At 35.2% G+C, this 12090-nt stretch overlaps 1 protein-coding gene across 2 annotated transcripts in view; it reads left to right on the forward strand.

The window, feature by feature from the left end:
* Positions 1–12090, forward strand: part of LOC113225927 — a 175713-nt gene that overhangs the window by 137575 nt on the left and 26048 nt on the right. The gene's annotated exons all lie outside the window — the stretch shown is intronic.

Raw genomic sequence — 12090 nt, forward strand, 5'->3', positions numbered from 1 at the left:
GTGACGCCTGTAGTGTATTATTGAGTCTTAATAGAGAAAGTTTTAATGAAAATAGTTTTTAGTTACATTTTTATCAAATGCCTATTAAACTGTCGGGGTTTTTGTAAAGTTTCGTGATATGGAATATAGTAAACTTAATAGAACTCCACGCTTGTTCTGTAAAAGTGTCTCAAAGAAATGGTTAAATCCTTTCACTGCCGACGTAATTAAGTATCTTCGATACTTGCATATCTACCGGGGAAAATGTAATTGCAATTACTAGTAAAGTTTACTACCTACTGATAAATTTATTATCACTTATTACTACATGCCACTTTTGAAACTCAATTCACTTTTACTCGAGAGTGAACTTAAACTACTGGTTTCAGGGCTTTGCCTTATACAGGTTAGTCAATTTTGAGCTATACAACTTGAAATTGAAATAATTTAAAAAGTAAGTGATAAACACCAAAAATTATTGTATTATTTTATTTTCAGATCAGATTTTCAATTATGTACAGGTTCATCAGACAAATGACCACGCTGCGTATCAAATGTGAGCACCTCTCCTCTTTGCTTGACATTTGCATGCTGTCAATTTTGCCCCCAAAACAAAATGGCATAAAAATATTGTATACCTCTAGATTGGCCAACCTGTAAGTGTTATGTCACAAGTAAAATTCTTTAAAAACGTAGGTTACGTCCAATATATACTCATGTTTCACCTAAATTACTGCTCAGTGTTGTCGTTGTTAAATAATTAATTCAAATAATTCCTTGTGGTAATTGACAATATGCACATATTTAAATTCCAAAACATCCAAACAAAACATAAGCGAAGCCAAAACGTATCTAGTCCAAGTTGAATTAATCATTATTCATTATTATATTTATTATTCGAATAACATACCTTGACATTCGTGCATTGATTTTGCTCAGTCAAGGACCACGACTTTCCTTCCACTGACATCAATGTCGATCGTTTATGCAAAGTTCATAGAATAGTATTTGCATACTTTGTAATAAGGCTCATAGAGTAAGCATTTCATAATGTAGTTTGTGCATCCGCTTACGTAAAATATTTTCAATTATGTACTCAGCTTACTTAATACGCTTAAGGCGATTATAATACTGTACTTTACCAATGTAAAAGTTTAAACAGCGTGTAAGTTAATGAAGCATTAAAGTTGATAATCGTTTGTGCTATTGAGCGTTAACGTCATAATTAGTTAAAACAGGTTGAAACATTGAATTAGAAACAACATTTTTTCTGTAACTTTGGATTTGATTGCTAATTCTAAAATCGAATAAACAAAACAAATCGAATGGCATAAAAACATGAACAATTAAATAAAATATACTAAAAAATATTTTGACTCAGCATTTGAAAACTTGCGGATACACAGCCCTCTCTGGTGTAGAGAGGTGGCTACCACGCTTTTGGAAGTCTGTCTTTCTGGGGCGTAGGATAAAGCCTAAAGCCGCCTACAGTCTATTATGAAAAAAAACTTTATTTCGTCTGAAATATTAACAATATTGCATACAAGGTTGAGACCTTCTTTTAAGTATGAAAATACTTGTAGCAGGAGGTCTCGCTCCTCAATAACTAGTAAGTACTTAATTACTGCAAAACAAAATAAAATAATAGTAATATTACAGAAATGTTTTTCTTAACTATAATACAAATATATTGAAAGATTTATGTGTGTGTGTTTCTGCGTGGGTGTGGGTGTTTGTGTGAATAAGTGTCAGTGAGCTGTGCATATTATGTATTAGAATATAAAGCAGCACACGTGCCATCGTTGAAGTACGAAAATATTCGTGGAGTTAAATAGCTTTACATACAGATACATAGAAGAATATCGACCTACTAACTCGTGCAGCTGTGTTGGCAGAGCGACACTACGACACAACGTGAATACAGGTTTAAGTCCTGTTGGGTCAAATGTATTGTTTCTACTAATAAATTATTACAAATTAGTAGAGTAAATTTTATAAAAAAGGTAAAATATCGTGAAATTCAAAAATCCAAAGTTAAATAGTTATATTAACATTTCATATGAATTGGACGGCATGCCATAAGATTCTGATTTCACCGTCTAAACGCGTAAGTCTTTGTCAAACCATCGTGATGAAACCTACATGTCGAATAAGGTTTGCAACCCTTAGAAAACATGTGCAGTCCCTAACCCGCATTGGGTCGCACATATTAGGGTCCTAACCTATTGGAAGATGATATTAAATTAGTACTAAATGTAAATAATAAAATCAACATAATATTGTTTTTGATACAGGAATTTTCTAACATAACAATGTTGGTAAGAAAGATTTCAGTATATAAAGCGAAATAAAATTGGAGAAATCCCTGGAAAACTAATTTATACACGTACTACGGCTTTCAATCCTACTGCAGTTTCGCTTCAAAAAATATGGAGACAATGAGTCTCGAAAATTTCAGAAATATCGAGACTTTTGGGACTATTCACTAAAGTAAGTTTCCTTATTTATAGGCTAGGCATTTAATCAGTCAAAGCAAGTGTTATGATGAAGTGCTTCACTAACTCTAATTATAAAAGAAAAAAATATTTGTGGAACTTATTTTTTAATTTTTATATTGGGCACGTAAGAAACAAAGAGCGTTTAATACAATTTCAGATAGAGAGCACATGATTTTGTTATCAGTATAATGGGAATTTTTGAGCCGGCCACGATACAGGGTGAGATTTTTTCTTAGGTAAGATTAGTTTTTGTAGGTTAAAATTCTCTTACAAATCCCACTTTTTTTTATTTGTAATTTGCTTACCTGTGAAATAAGTATCAGCTTATTTTGTTTCTACCGCTGTTCTTCAATCTCCCCAGATTATTACTAAACTCTACAGTGTTGCCCTATACATGTAACCACATAAAAAAAAAAATATTAATATATTTCTAATACTTTTTAACTAAGTAAGCCTTTTCACTAAGATTTTTCCCGAGACTGTTGGAATCTATCTCGAATCTCCAAAACAATCGATATTCGAGTCGATACTCTCGAAAATCGAGATCGAGATTGGGATATGAAAGCCCTATTATTGTCTATCATATGTTTCATAATGTATCCTTCTGTTGACAAAATAGTTATTGGCTTTAAAACATACTTCCTAAGATATAGATATAATTTCGATTTATAAAATGGCAACTCCGGTATCGTGTTATTTTCTCGGGATTCGCTCTAGACCTTTTGGAGGGAAAAGTGTCGTTTTTATTTTGACTTTCAATTATTTTGTGAAATCTAGTTTAAAGTGGAATAGGATAGTGCTATTGTGCCTTAATCGAAGATTAAAACGCGAAATTATACGAATCTCGAACTAAAATACCCGTATCGGCCCGTTTTAAGGAATCCCGAGTCAATCCAAGCACGCCGCCTCAAATTGCCTATCCTCTTTGTGGCGGCCATATTTAAACTTCGTGTTTAGGCTGATGGCTTTGCCAAAGTCTTAATAAATTTTAAAAAAAAATTCTTTTCTCGCGGATTAAATCTCTATTGAAATATAAGACTGTGGCTGATCGGTTGGTCTTCTTAGTTTTAGGACGTGTGAGAGACTAAATTTTAATTAAGTGTAACCAGCGTATAATAATTGTAGAGATAAGTGTACCTCCGTTCCGAATTCCAGATTATACGAATCTAGAAAACTCGGACCCACTTCGGATGTAGCTTGTGCACTAAGTCCGATTGAAACTCAATGAAATACGAATATCGCATATATAACTAGAGATAAAATAAATTTAGGACCGTCACTTTTCGGATTCGGAACTGATACTCAATACTCAATATATTTATTGTCTTCGTATAGTACATAAGGTCTTAAAATTAAAATAATGTTACACATATGAGCCCTGTCTTAGGGATAACAACAAGAGCAGACCCAGGCCGAGGCTTAAATTAGTCACTGCAATTGTTCATTGTCAATATATATATATACATATATATAATAAAAGTATGTCACTGATAAAATTCCGATTAAATAAAACTACAATAATATGAATATATAATACAACATAATTCCAGATTTATTTACTATGTATTAATTTAATTATAGCATGTTATAATTTGTCATTTTACTTTAGTAAATAATTATGTTTTGTCATTTTAAGTATTCATTTAAATTGTAGTAACATTTATTAATTAGGTATAATTTCAATTTATTAAGAAAGAGTGAATACTTTTTCTCGTTCTTAATGATTGGTGGGAGATAGATATGGATACGAATCTCATGTAGTGTGTAAACGCTCTTAGAGTTATTTTTCAGTTCAATTCCATTTCAATTTTATTCTACGTAACATATTGACTGTAAATACTTCTGTTTAATAGACCCATCAGACTATCGACAAAGCATCATTATAACAACACATGCTCAAAAACCTTGACTTGAAAATGTCAACATTCCTTACTACTTGACGAGTTCTTTTGTTGTTGCGACGTTCTTAGTTTTTTATTTTGTTACAAAACAACATTTAAGACGACGTTTTTATGATAATCATCTTAAGGGCAGCCTTTGGGATTTACCAAAAAATTCTGTCCATAGAATGACCCACTTTGTGTTTAAGAGTAATAATTCAAATATAGAGTGTCACTTCGAGTTCTTTTCAAACTCAAACGCAAATAATCTTGTGCTTCGCAGGGCATGCACTCGTTGCTTCTTTTATGATACCAAGTGACGGAACGAACACGTCGTGAGCCTGGTGGAAAGCGACACGCCTATCCATAACAGTTGTACCGCCAATCAGAGCTTTAAATCGCTAAGTTTCGAGGGGCACTCCCAATGCGCCCGTCACCCTGAGACATAAGTTGATAAGTCCCATGTGCCTGTAATTTCACCAGCACCCTTACCCTCAAAACTGGAACGCTGTAATCCTCACATTACTGTTTGGCGGCAGAAATAGGTACTGCCGCTAAATAACTTGTACATGTTTGATGTTATCCTGGTGTTTTTATTTGATGGTGTGGAAATAGATATTTGCATTTTAAAATTAACTAGATACTTACGTACTTATCTATCCACGTTTACTCTAGTATTATTAATATATAGTCAAATAAATCTTTATTTCGTAAGTAAGGATATTACACTTGAAAACGTCACATTGTTTAAACTCTACTTCTTATTTGTGAGGCATTTTCGCCAAAAAAGGATGAGTAAGAAACATTTACAATATTTACACATATTATGTAAGGACTACCTGCAAGAGCCACAATGTGAAATCGTGGATTTTAGTCATCCTCGTACGCAGAAGCTGTATAAAATAACCTTTAGTGCAAAGTTTTTTTTTCTCACTACAGTTTTAAAGATCATAAATGGCAAATTTTCAATATTATCCGGAATATTGTTATAGAAGCGTATATTTTGCCCCTTAAATGAGAACTATTTTTTCAGATCTAAAACAGCGTATGTGATGACTCAACTGTGACCATGAGATCCGTAAACGATCCTGAAAAGTTTTATTTTTTATCAGAAAAATATAGTTTCACTTCCTTTAAACTGTAATAATATAGCCTGTTCTCTCGACATTTATTTATTAACATCTGCTAATTAATAGCAAGTGGCATTTACAAAACTAGACTGTAATAATAGGTATAGTATATTCAAAGGCCATTTCTCCTGTTATTCCATTATATTGACGTGAAGTTATGACTGCAGTACCTTAGGTATTTATAGATTAGAAGTAATGTACAAACTTTCGTCACAAAACTGATGGCTTTTAATAAAAGTAACAATTTTTGTTGTAGAACTTTTGTTGAAAAGCATTCGTCGCTTAGCAACCAACACCGCACATAACTTGGAGTAATTTTAAAGGAGAGTGAAAACTGCACTATATTATTATTGCATACAAGATTTTCTAATCTATTATTGGTAATAAGTGCTCTATTTATAGATAACACATAATTGTATATGAGTTAGTTGTACAATTTTTATTGATGTTCACGTTTTATTTGAACTTAAGTAACGTTCAAAAGTAAAAATCGCCAAGTTTCTAACCAAGTCACTTGAGTGGTGTTGTCTGCTAAGCGAAGATTTGAAGTTAATTATTTTAATCTTCTTTTATTTTTAATCTTTATTTCACGATTTAATCTTTTCGTATATTTCATCTTTTTTTTTAAATCGACGATTCAAAATGGATGACCCCGATAGCCCAACGATTCGCAATGTGGGCGCTGCATAAGGCCAATTGGAAAAATGAACTGTTCTAGTTTCGTTATGGCTTGAAGTTATGGTACTCATTGTAACGGGAATTTATTCGTCTGGCACATTAATTATTTATTTATTTAATATTCACACAAAAGCTGGCAAGTCCAAATTTTGTAAACCAAAAAGAAAACGAAATTAAATAATAATATAATATATACAGTCAAGAGCATACTACCTTGGACTGTCGCCTCAACGTGGCTACCGTTCTTGATAACTAGCTACGGATTTAGCCAGCAGATCTTACGATTATTTCTATGTGCTTGCGGCTTTTCTTTGTGTTAAGTTTGAAAGGTTTCTTTTTTGTTTGTTTTCTATATTTTAATTTTAATTTTTGTTTTGTGTCTATTTTTGTTTTAATTAGTTACTGTTCCGTGGACTTGTCTCAAGGCATTAAATGTTTTATATATATCTATCTATCTATATTTTCCTTCACAGTTGGAGAAAGTTATTGCTGATAAACTTTTTTTATAAGTGCACATTTGACTTCTAACTCACCTGATGGAAGTGACGATGAGGTCGATGATGGAGCATGCACACCTAAATAATGCCTATTCACTATCGCCTTGAAAAGGCCAACAATTGGAGTGGAATTGTGAACCAAAACTTTAACTGCCCCCGTGGCTGAACGGTTACCACGCTGTACTTCAACGCAGAGGTCCCGGGCTCGATTCCCGGACCGGGAGAAATATTTGTATGGCTTACATTTATTTTTCTCGTGAGTTTCGGTGTAATTTGTGTGTGGCACCCGCGATGCAGAGTGTCCCTAGTGCAGGGTTATGACTGTGTGCGTTATTTATTTATTTATACAAACGCAAAAGTTAGTAATATTATAATAATAACGCACGCACTCAACATAGCCCCATACTAAAAACCCTGTGTCGCGGATGCCATGGACACACACATAGACAACCACATATTACACCCAAACCCACGAGAGAAATAAATGTAGGCCATACAAATATTTATCCCGGCCCGGGAATCGAACCTGGGACCTATGCATGGCAGTCCGGCATGGAACCGTTCAACCACCGAGGCAGTACATTCCGCTATTGTAATCGAGGACCTCTCAGATGAGAAGCAATCAATCTCCCACCGAGCTACTACTGCTTTTTTGCTATGTCGTTGTTAAGATGAGGAATACATAACTTCTTTTGTATTTTAATTTGATACATCTAACTAGTAATCCAAAGTCAACTGCGTGGGCGGTCAACCTTATTACAGACAATACCTTTTATAGGATTAAGCAACCATTCAATGTAACGAAAAAATTTATAAAGAGAGCTTACTATAGAAACTAGTTCTAAGTAGAACGCAATGTATAATATGATTATTATTACAATGAAAATGAATGATAAAATGAGAATATGCAATCATATGCTGAAGCAATAGATTATGTGGTGGTTTAAGAAGAGAAGAAGGTGTAATCATCACATAAAAAGATGGATTTTACTAGAATGACGCACAAATTTTTTACATGTGTATTGGAACGTGCGAAAATTCAAACTAAGGAACATCTCAATAATAAAATCGCTTATTTATTAAACTCATTGCACATATTACTATAATTTTAAGTTAGACGTTATGATGCGACACAATCAGACATGGGTTAAAACCCAATCAACCCGTCCGGGTTTTGACAACCGGGTTTTTACAAAAACGGCTAATACACACAATACCCACCTTGCAATCCTGTGGATTCTCACTACCAAGGATGCACATTATGATTCGACTTGTATTAAAATCTATCCAAGTGTAGACGACGAATCTAACGATTTTTTGTATCAATTTATTAGAATGCGATTTCCGAGCGAAATAGAAAGGCAAATCGCATAGATCAGAAAGCAATAAATATTTTGTAATAATAACATTAAATTAGAACAAAACTCGATTTACAACAAATATTTAGTTGTAAATAGTTTTTGACCTCGATTTCGGGCATTAATGGGTTTTAACCCGATTTAAACCCGGCGTTATTAACCCGGGTGCTTGCCCGTCTCTGAACACATTCCCTTAGACTGCTCTCGAAAAAGGTACAAAAATGTTCATTCCGTGCAAGTCAAATTGATTCTACGAATTTGAATTTACGAATAGGCCGACATTGCATTTAACTACTGAATGAATGCATACAATGACAGTCAATGCCGTCGCCATATTTAGAATTGCAATTAAATGATGCAAAACATTCTTAGACATTTAAATTAGAACAGAAAGCATACGTCGCTCCGACACGAACGTAAGTAACTAAACCACTTGTGCTATGGAAATCGAAAACTACGACGGTACAACAAACACTCTGACCCGAGACAACATAGAAAGGTTTTCCTACATTGACACGGCTGGGGATCGAACCCGGGACCTCAGAGATGGCGATGTCATGAAAACCGGTGTGCAAGCTACTCGACCACTGAATAGCGCGTGGGACGACCCGCGGTATACATCTCGAGCGCACCGTGAGATTATATGAATGTGTGCATTCGTACACGGCACACGGCGAGCGTTCACAGATACAAGCCACGCTGCTATGTTTAAATAGTATTCCACGTGTCTTTGAATATTATAATAATAATTTCGATTGCTATCCGTAAGCGGTTACAACATAATATATGAAGCGCATGCGTGCTCGACTGAATAGACAATTCCGATACTAACTTCCTTGATGCTTAAGGGATAGTTTCGTAACACGCAACGATGTGCACCAAACGTGATTTGGTTGAATTTCTATAAATAAGAATTTATAATTTCTCTATTTCCAGTCACATACATTCTGATAACCCTTTATTACAGTACCGGTTATCACGCATAATCATTGCGTAAGTTACTATAATAATAGCTTTATGGTAATTAGCTGGCCCGCCCATGTGAGCCAGGAATTTCTTACGACATCGTTCCAGCCTTTGGAAATTATAGCAGTGGTGTCAGTATGAATATTCCTAACACTTACTCAAGTAAGAGCTTAGTCATTGTATATCTAGGCTACGTTATTAGAAGTGCTAATGGTACAGTGTTTCCGACAAGCTTATGCAATAGTATTTAGAATATTATACATTTAGATGCATTTACTGTATTTTTAAATTACAGTGAAAATAGAAATAAATCCAGTTATAAATTTGTGAAAGTCTTCGCATTGTTAATAATCATCACTTGCTTTGAAGTGAACAATGATATTATAACGAATTCTGCATGCCGGTCCGTTAAACAAAGTTCTGCGAAGACATTGGGTCAACGTAGTAGAGTGCAACTTAAATACTAGAAACATTACTAAGAGGAACAGTGAGTGGGTAGTGTTATTTGCGTTACATCTCTTCTTCAACGTTGAAGTTTATTTTGTGATACGACACGCCCGTCCATGGAAGTTGCAATGCCACTCAGAGCTTTTTAATCGCAAAGATAAAACTGCGCCAGTCACCCTGAGCATAAATTGACAAATCACATTTCATAATAATAACAAAGTAGTGGAGTAGTAAAAACATCATGATATTCAATGAGAATAAAAAATTGCAATTAAATAGCGCCATCTCTATCACTTTTCTGAAGAAGAAACTTTCATAAGTTCTCACAGATGTTAAGTTCTCACAGATGTCGCTACGCAAAAGAGACGTGAAAGTTAGAACGAAGACCCGCAACAAGCACATAGAGAAAAAGATTTGTAAGATCTACCGATTCAATTAGTAGCTCAGTTAGAAGAGCGGTAGCCACGTTGAGGCGACAGTCAGTGGTTCGAGTCCAGTCGGGTCGATGGATTTTTTGTATGTTTGTTCGATCTTTGTATTAAAGAGTTCGTCCAGGGAAGTACTGCCACCTCACCTATTTCTGCCGCCACGCAGTAATGTCAGCTTTAATATGTTCTGGTTTTGAAGGGTAAGGGTGGTGGTGAAATTACAGGCACATGGGACTTGTCAACTTATGTCTCAGGATGTCGGGCGCAGTGGCAGTGCCCCTCAGATCTTTACGACTTAAAGCTCTGAGTGGCACTGCAACTGTTATGGACAGGCGTGTAGCTTACCATCAGGCGCACGTCTTGTTCGTCCCGCCACTTGATATTTAAAAAAAAAACTACGTGTTGTTCTTCTAGGCGGTGTGTCTATTAGTGTTATAATGAATCGATATCTTTTCTGATCCGTTTTCATACGTCATAGAGAGACAAAGAGAAATCGGATACGTACTTACTGAAAGAACGTACTTACTATCTATTACAAAGACAAGAGTACTGCCGACCCCAGCATATCTAAATCTACATCATCAATTCGTTAGCACTCGGCACGACTCTCTGCAAGCAAAACACTGCCATTTTAACCTTAATCGATTGTCTCAATATCGATAACCCACTGTCCTCCACTCGTGACAAGTGTACTCTTGTCAAATGGGGCCTTGTCAGTTGTCAATCTTTGACATTTGCATGGCGAAGTTACGACGAACAATAGGTGTGGTACCTTGTGGTATGTTGGAAGGTTGATTGATTTATAAATGGTATTAACGATTGTTGATGTCAGAATCGCAATTATGCTATAATAGTTATGAATTACGTGTAATTTAGTCCAATGTTATTATATAAGGTTAATTCGGTATAATTTTTTATAAGATCGAGCATCCAAAAACCCTGATAGCTGCCTACAGTGCTAAACAATGTAGGAAAGCTCTGTCACTGGACAGAAATGGTATCAGAATGCTGACTAGAGCTACGACACGTCGACTACGTCTTTTTCGCTCTTATTGCATGAACATAATGCTCCTGGATTCGCTAAAATCAATTCCGCTGTAGGTGTGTTGGCTCCCTTGAACAACAACGATATAATCTGTGCAAAAATTACGTCACAACGTCGATCAATGCAACCTCTCCACCCTTCTGTCGATTTGACATATTGTAAAATCGATTTTGCAATAACTATCGAGTCGATTTGACTGACACGTCAAAGGGCTTAATCGATACTCGCGTCTCGATACAATGACGTACAATGACATACATTCCTTGTGATTTTGAAATCAATAACGGTAGGATATTGTTGCATACTCTATACCGTTTGAAGAGTTTTGCAGCAGCATTTATAATAAGCGTGTATACGTGGGAATAGCGCTACGTAAGCAATACATAATAAGCTTTAAAAGTTACGCATACGGAAATCCTTATTGTTTCTCTAATGTTTTGCAAATTAATGAATCATAATGTTACCGATTTCTGGTTCAAAACAATTCAACCTGAGCCACTGGAAGTTCCATGGATTGATAACTGCATGCTGAACAGACTTAGTGTTGTGACGGCCCTGAGGTTGCGCTCTGGGCACATTCCTTCAAAGAAGTTTACCTTTTTGATGGGCATTACACCAACTCCATATTATAATAATTGCGGCATTATTGAAGACGAGAGGAGACAGTTGGGCAGTGTGGTTAAGGTGCGACAGACTGAGTGGTGTAACAGTATATTGGCCGTCCTTACGTCGAACGAAATCAAGATACTGTACAAAATATATGTAGATAGTCTTAATCTAGGTTAGATGCATAAATTAAGTAGCATTACGGAGCGACATCACCATTAACACTCATGGTAAAGCTCCTTAAATGTAGATTAAAAAAAAAATGTTACCGATTTTTTTAAATTGTCTAAATTAAATATGTACAATACGATCAGGCGGTTTTCTTGATGGCAAATGGTAACCGTACTAAGAAAGTATCCTTAAAAATAAAGATTTGAAGTCTCTAGTCAACGTGATTGCATTGATTATTCCGAACCTCCAACCGAAACACAGAGTTGCATTGCGCATACCCAGACAGGTTCTTCAAACACAGGTAGTCTTACGACCAGTAAAACTGATCACCGTAGCAACCCATTAATAATTCCACTGCACGGGTGTCCTACTTGGGGTTATGGTCAAATTCATAATATAAATTATTT

Source organism: Hyposmocoma kahamanoa, unplaced genomic scaffold (assembly GCF_003589595.1).
Source record: "Hyposmocoma kahamanoa isolate Upper Pololo Valley unplaced genomic scaffold, ASM358959v1 180, whole genome shotgun sequence".
NCBI lineage: Eukaryota > Metazoa > Arthropoda > Insecta > Lepidoptera > Cosmopterigidae > Hyposmocoma > Hyposmocoma kahamanoa.